At 49.5% G+C, this 7,070-nt stretch overlaps 1 protein-coding gene across 2 annotated transcripts in view; it reads left to right on the top strand.

Annotated features, from left to right (window-relative positions):
- Positions 1–646: 646 nt before the first annotated feature.
- Positions 647–7,070, top strand: part of PACSIN2 (protein kinase C and casein kinase substrate in neurons 2) — a 115,200-nt gene continuing 108,776 nt past the window's right edge. Inside the window, exon 1 of one of the 2 annotated variants that reach the window (XM_061418790.1) lies at positions 647–776. The gene's annotated coding sequence lies outside the window, so the exon portion shown is untranslated. The remainder of the gene's footprint in view (positions 777–7,070) is intronic. The other variant, XM_061418787.1, reaches the window with a different exon arrangement.

Genomic DNA, 7,070 nt, shown 5'->3' with positions numbered 1-7,070 from the left:
ACGGCTGACCCTGCTTCTGCCGTTTATTTACTGTTTACCCCGGGTCGTTGCCCCCCTAGGAAGTTACTTGGCCTGGGATCCCCAAACCTTCTCGTGAGCTCTGTACACGCGCGCGGGACCACACACCGCTCTCTGTCCTGCTTTTAAAAACTAAGCCGGCTCAAGTGAATCTATGAATCTAAGAAGCCCTGATGACACGCGTCTGTGAGTGCCGTTGGAAAGGAAACTTTCAGGAAGACTACCTTCCCTGAATTCCCGTTAAGCGCGGTGCCCACCCTCCCTCGGCCCCCATCTCGGCGCGCCCGCAAAGCTGAAACACTCCTGGCTCCTGGGAGAAAGTCTCACAGACCCACAGTTTTGGAGCGACTCGGGGAAAAGTGACCCCAACCGCCCTCCCATCGGCTAAGTAGGCATGCCCCCTCCTTTGATGGACAGGCGAAGTCGCCAATGAGGCCCAGGGGAGGTCCCTTTGGCTCGCTAGGGGGCGTGCCGCCTCGGCTCTCCTCCGGCCCATTCAGGGGAGCCGAAGGTGCCTTGGGGGCGGGGCCCGACGCTCAGCAGCCAATGGGAAGAGCACAGCGGGCGCGGGGGGCGGGGCGTTCGGGGCTGGCGGCAGGAGCGGCTGCGGCAGGGTTAGGGCAGGGCCGGGGCAGCGAGGCTGGAGCGAGGGCGGGAGCTGTGGCCGGAGCCGGAGCCGGAGCCGGAGCCGGGGCTTGGAGAAGCAGTCGCGGCAGGAGCGGGGCGCTCAGAGTGCCGGGAGACGAGCGGCGGCCCAGGTGAGGGACGCGCCGCAACGGTTGGGGCTCCGCGGGGTGTGGGGGTGGGGCGGACGGACGCGGGGTGCTTGTTGGCAGCCGGGCCCGCGCCCTGTCAGGCCGCGGCCGCGTTCCGCGCCTATGGGCAGCCTCTGGGGCCGCGTCGCCCGCGCGCGAACTTCCTGTAGCTGAGGGAGCCGGGGGCGGGGTAGGGGTGTTGAAGGGCGTCCGGGGGCGAGTCGCTGAGGGAGCTGGGGGTGGGGGAGCGGTGTTGAGGGGCGTCCGGGGTCGAGTCGCTGAGGGAGAGGGGGTGGGGGGCCGGTGTTGAGCGGCGTCCGGGGGCCGAGGGGAGCGCCGGAGGGGACGTAGAGGGGCCTCCGGAGGGCGCGCGGGGGCCGGGTTTCGAGGTGGGGTGCGGGGTCTGGGCTGGGAGCGGGGGCGCCACAGGGGAGCGGACGAGTCCTCCTCGGCTCGGCTGAGACAGAAGTTGCGGAGCGGGACCCGTGGAGGTCAAAGCGCTGCTGCCGTAGCGGGACGGAAGACTCTCTGAGGGACTTAGCGAGGGGAGGCGGGGATGCCGAGGGGTGCGGGGGTTCCCTCGGGCGGGGGGCGGTGGGGAGCGCAGGAGGAGGCGGCGGGCTGGTCGGCGTCACTTAGGCAGGGCCCGGTCGGTCCTCGGGTGTCCTGGAGGGGAGGGGCGGCCAGAGCAGGCGGGACACTTATGCGGATACGCTGGTTCGGGGCGCTTTGAAGACCGTCCTCCATTTCCTTCCTCCCCACCCTCCCTGTCCCTCACCCGGCTCTACATGGGGTGGGCGGAGGGGCGGCGTGGGGTGCAAGCCCTTCCTTGTGAGCAGGTCCTAGGGCTGGGGGACAGGCAGGAGAGAGGCTGGGGGTGTTTGCCCCGTTGGCCCAAGGAGTCTTCCCTGATAGTACTTTTTAGAAACGGGAGCTCCCTCCCTCCTCTGGGGTTGGGGCATCCGGAGAGGCCTGGGATTGGAGAGGTAGTAGTGATTTCTGCCGCTCCGTTTCAGCGGCTCTTTAAGTTTCAGCTTCCACCGGAGGAGGTTGGCTTTCTTTTCAGACGGAGTTGGTCAGGGGAAGCGAGCTCTGTCTCCTCGGGTCCCACACAGCTGAGCCTTCGAGGGTTAGGCGCCTGAGGGAAGATGGCCTTCAGGTGGGGTCTGTGCACCATTCCTGGGTCTTCCCTTTCTCTCTTTTACCCCAGTTGTCCTGTATTTCTGTGGTTAAGAAGGGTTGGCTACTCTGAGTCTCCACGGCTACTCATTACACTGTTTACCAAACACTCCCTGGCTGTCTTGATGAAAATCAGGAGGCCAGCTCAGAGATTTTAAACCTGGGCTGCAAGCGGTGAGCTCACACCAGTTTTTTCCTTTCTCTGCGGTTCCTTGGTCCCCAGTATTCCCAATATGCTGAAGGATGGGTAGGTTGGAGCCCCGGGCAAGGGAACCAACCAGGTGGTCCCTGTTGAATGCCGGCCTTCCCTTTCCTGCCTGAAATTTCTTATTCCACTTGAATCACCAGCCTGCCAGCAGCCTCCCCATAAAGTCATTGAAGGGGAGCCACTACAACTGGGATTCCTCTTGAGTCATGTGGGAAACAATAATCTGTGTGCACTTAATTCTAAAGTTTCACAATCTCCTTGGTGAGGTTATGTTAGTTGAGATATGAGACCACTACATCAAAAACTTTTCTGTGCTGTTTTTCTCTTGACAATCGTCTGAGAGCTTTAAAGAAACTGGCCATGAGGCTGATGATATTTATTACGTGGGAAAGGAACGAAGCACAGAAGAACAGATGAGAGATTAGGTCTGTACTCCGAATTCACTATTTGGGAGAAGAATGAAAACTCATTTGAATGGAAATGTCATTCTTAACTCACACTATTGGGGAACTGGAACTTTATTATTTTTAGCCTCAAGTATGTAAGATATAGGTCATAAGATTTAAATAATCTAAAAGTAAGTATGTATAAAAGCAATATCTGGGTTTTGAACACAGCTTGTTGCTGAAACATATAGCTGGCTTTCCCCAGTCCTGGATGCCCAGTCCAGATTTCTGATGGCCAGGCAGTTTCTGGGGTGGGAGCTGAGGGGCATTTGTCTTTAAATTTTCTCATTTGTTTATCCACTTGGAAGTCTGTTCAGACAAGTGCCTCACGCTCAGGTTTCCTTCCTCTGACTGGGTCACGGTTGATTCCACAATGTTATGGAATATCAAAAAGATGACATAGATTCCTTAATAATGGTAAGAGCAGCTTGTGTTTAGAGATCATGATAGCTTTTACCAAGTGCTTTCTGGCCACCCTCACCTGGACCTCTCATCTGACTCGGGCCTGCCTTATCTGCCATCGGATTGTGCTGGTGACTTTGTGAAGGCCACCCTGTAGATTATTTTTGTAATGATCACATTCATGTGAGTGATGGTGCTGGCACTGTTTTTTTTTTTTTTTTTCCCCCGATTAAGATTGTTTGGAAGTGCAGCTGCATACCTGAAGGCAGCACAGCAGTGCCTTCCTTAGGAAGTCAGTTTGCATTCCATCCATAGAGACCTTTCTTTATGGCCCTGGCTGGGATCTTTCACATACCTGAAGGCATGTCAGTGCCTGAAACCTGGTTGCTGATGGGCTCAGTTCTGTCCCTGGGATGGCTGTGTAGGAATTCCTTCAGATTTTTGTATTCAAACGATTGTGCTCTGCCAACTGGAGATGATCTTTAAAGAAGAACTCAAAGCATTCTGTGCAATGCAACATTCCTGGCATGCATGTAGTTCCAAAGGTAACTATTTCAGGGACAATGGCCATCAAAGAGAACAAGCTTTAGTATTTTGATTAAAGACACAACATGACAAAAATGCCTTACTTTAATATATTATCTTGCATTTATTCCCATGATTGTATGTTTATCTGTTTGCTTGGTAAAACTGAACATCATGGATTCTAGTTTTCTTGTTTCCTAGAATAAAAGCTTTAGTTTCAATATTAAAATGTCATTTGAGAGTGTCCTGACATTAGGCACTGAAAGAACAAGATATGAGAGTGTAGAAATGAATAAAATGCTGTCTCAGTGATCAAAGGCCTCAGCAAGAAGCCTTAGGACAATGAAAGGAGGGAAATTTTGCTGTAACTTTAGAAAGAACATATGCAGTGGTTTGTATAATATTAATGTGCTCTATGGCTGATCAATGCAAAGAAATATAGGAAAACTACAGAATGGGAAAGACTAGAGATCTCTTCAAGAAAATCAGAGATACCAAAGGAACATTTCATGCAAAGATGGGCTCGATAAAGGACAGAAATGGTATGGACCTAACAGAAGCAGAAGATATTAAGAAGAGATGGCTAGAATACACAGAACTGTACAAAAGAGATCTTCACGACCCAGATAATCACGATGGTGTGATCACTGACCTAGAGCCAGACATCCTAGAATGTGAAGTCAAGTGGGCCTTAGAAAGCATCACTATGAACAAAGCTAGTGGAGGTGATGAAATTCCAGTTGAGCTATTCCAAATCCTGGAAGATGATGCTGTGAAAGTGCTGCATTCAATATGCCAGCAAATTTGGAAAACTCAGCAGTGGCCACAGGACTGGAAAAGGTCAGTTTTCATTCCAATCCCAAAGAAAGGCAATGCCAAAGAATGCTCAAACTACCGCACAATTGCACTCATCTCACACGCTAGTAAAGTAATGCTCAAAATTCTCCAAGCCAGGCTTCAGCAATATGTGAACCATGAACTTCCTGATGTTCAAGCTGGTTTTAGAAAAGGCAGAGGAACCAGAGATCAAATTGCCAACATCCGCTGGATCATGGAAAAAGCAAGAGAGTTCCAGAAAAACATCTATTTCTGCTTTATTGACTATGCCAAAGCCTTTGACTATGTGGATCACAATCAAATTCTGAAAGAGATGGGAATACCAGACCACCTGACCTGCCTCTTGAGAAATCTGTATGCAGGTCAGGAAGCAACAGTTAGAACTGGACATGGAACAACAGACTGGTTCCAAATAGGAAAAGGAGTTCATCAAGGCTGTATATTATCACCCTGTTTATTTAACTTATATGCAGAGTACATCATGAGAAACGCTGGACTGGAAGAAACACAAGCTGGAATCAAGATTGCCGGGAGAAATCTCAATAACCTCAGATATGCAGATGACACCGCCCTTATGGCAGAAAGTGAAGAGGAACTCAAAAGCCTCTTGATGAAAGTGAACGTGGAGAGTGAAAAAGTTGGCTTAAAGCTCAACATTCAGAAAATGAAGATCATGGCATCCGGTCCCACCACTTCATGGGAAATAGATGGGGAAACAGTGGAAACAGTGTCAGACTTTCTTTTTCTGGGCTCCAAAATCACTGCAGATGGTGACTGCAGCCATGAAATTAAAAGACGCTTACTCCTTGGAAGGAAAGTTATGACCAACCTAGATAGCATATTGAAAAGCAGAGACAGTACTTTGCCAACAAAGGTTCATCTAGTCAAGGCTATGGTTTTTCCTGTGGTCATGTATGGATGTGAGAGTTGGACTGTGAAGAAGGCTGAGCGCCGAAGAATGGATGCTTTTGAAGTGTGGTGTTGGAGAAGACTCTTGAGAGTCCCTTGGACTGCAAGGAGATCCAACCAGTCCATTCTGAAGGAGATCAGCCCTGGGATTTCCTTGGAAGGAATGATGCTAAAGCTGAAACTCCAGTACTTTGGCCACCTCATGCGAAGAGTTGACTCATTGGAAAAGACTCTGATGCTGGGAGGGATTGGGGGCAGGAGGAGAAGGGGACGACAGAGGATGAGATGGCTGGATGGCATCACTGACTCGATGGACGTGAGTCTGAGTGAACTCTGGGAGTTGGTGATGGACAGGGAGGCCTGGTGTGCTGTGATTCATGGGGTCGCAAAGAGTCAGACATGACTGAGCAACTGATCTGATCTGATCTGATGGCTGTATGAGATTTATTTGACTTTTTCCCTCCCTTGAGTGTGGGATTGTAGACTGTAGACGGAGACAAGGAGCCCTGGGCTTGGTCCAACCTCTTCCTAACTAGTCCTGAGCCCAGGACAACCACATACCTTAGGGTCTCAGTTTTCATGTTTGTAAAAGGAGAGCCTGAGAGGTTCTTAACTGTTTGAGAAACTGATAACAAGTACAGACCTCTTCCCAGAAAGCACACCTGTGGACAGCATCGGAGGCCTGGACCCCAGATTAAGATCATCTCACCTCTAAGCTCCCTCTCACCTCTGATATTCTATAATCCTATTTTCCTGGTCATCTTTGAGCTAATAATAATAATGCCTCGTATGTATGGAAGACACTCCAGAGCATTTTCATCTCTCTTTTTTTTTTTAGTCCCACAAACATTTCTGAGCAGTGTGGGTGGTGATGGATACTCCTTCTTAGGGTAGGAGTATTCTTCTCCCCTAGAGAGAGGGGTACCAGGCCTGGCCACCACTTTAGTAGGATTACATAGCCAGCAGCCTGTCCTAGGACCAGAGTCAGGGCTCCTGATTGCCAGCCTGGGGTTTTTCCATTAGGTTTAGCTTCCTTGGTGGTTGTCATTATGAGTTATGTTTGGCAGTGTAAATATCTCAGAGTGTGTCACTTACAGAGGAAATATTTGTTCATCTGCTGAAAGGACTGCTTTGTTTTTTCTTTTTTTTTTTTTTTGGTCTGAATTTGGATCACTAAACACCTTTCTTGACTGTCAAAAGGTTACTTATTATGTTTTTGTTATTTTTTTATGCTATACTTTTCCCTGGGAAATGTTTGTAGGACTTGAGTGTTTTGAGCATACTTGTTTAATGTTTATTGATTAAAGAGTACATTGAAATGATTACTTTCCAGTTGCATGGCACTTGAGAAACTTGTGAAATAAATGTTAAGAGAAAATTCCTAACATTTGACTTGTTCTGGCAAATATGTCCTCACAGATGAGACTTTTCCTGCAGCCTGAGAGGCGCCTCCCTAAGCCCAGAGCCACTGGGTGGGTGGGTAGAGGTGGGGTGGGGAGGGTGTTTGAGAGTCAGGTGTGGATTGTGCCAATCACCATGACTATCCACAGGGCTTCCTGTGGCCCTCTGGTCAGATTCTGAATATTTTAGGGACCTTTTTTTTTTTCCAGGTTATTAACAGAGTACAGAGTATCAGCTATGTAAAGAAGTTGTGTATGCAAAAGTATACTAAAGTTTAAAGCCTCACAGATATTAAGTGGTTTATTACTGATGAAAAGACTCATCATAATGAAGATGTGTTGAAGAATCAGACTTGGAGGATCTAAGATGGTCTATAGTACATATCTCTCA

This window comes from Bos javanicus, chromosome 5 (assembly GCF_032452875.1).
Source record: "Bos javanicus breed banteng chromosome 5, ARS-OSU_banteng_1.0, whole genome shotgun sequence".
Classification (NCBI taxonomy): domain Eukaryota; kingdom Metazoa; phylum Chordata; class Mammalia; order Artiodactyla; family Bovidae; genus Bos; species Bos javanicus.
The sequence above is the reverse complement of the archived record's forward strand: the minus strand, read 5'-3'. Positions and strand labels throughout refer to the sequence as shown.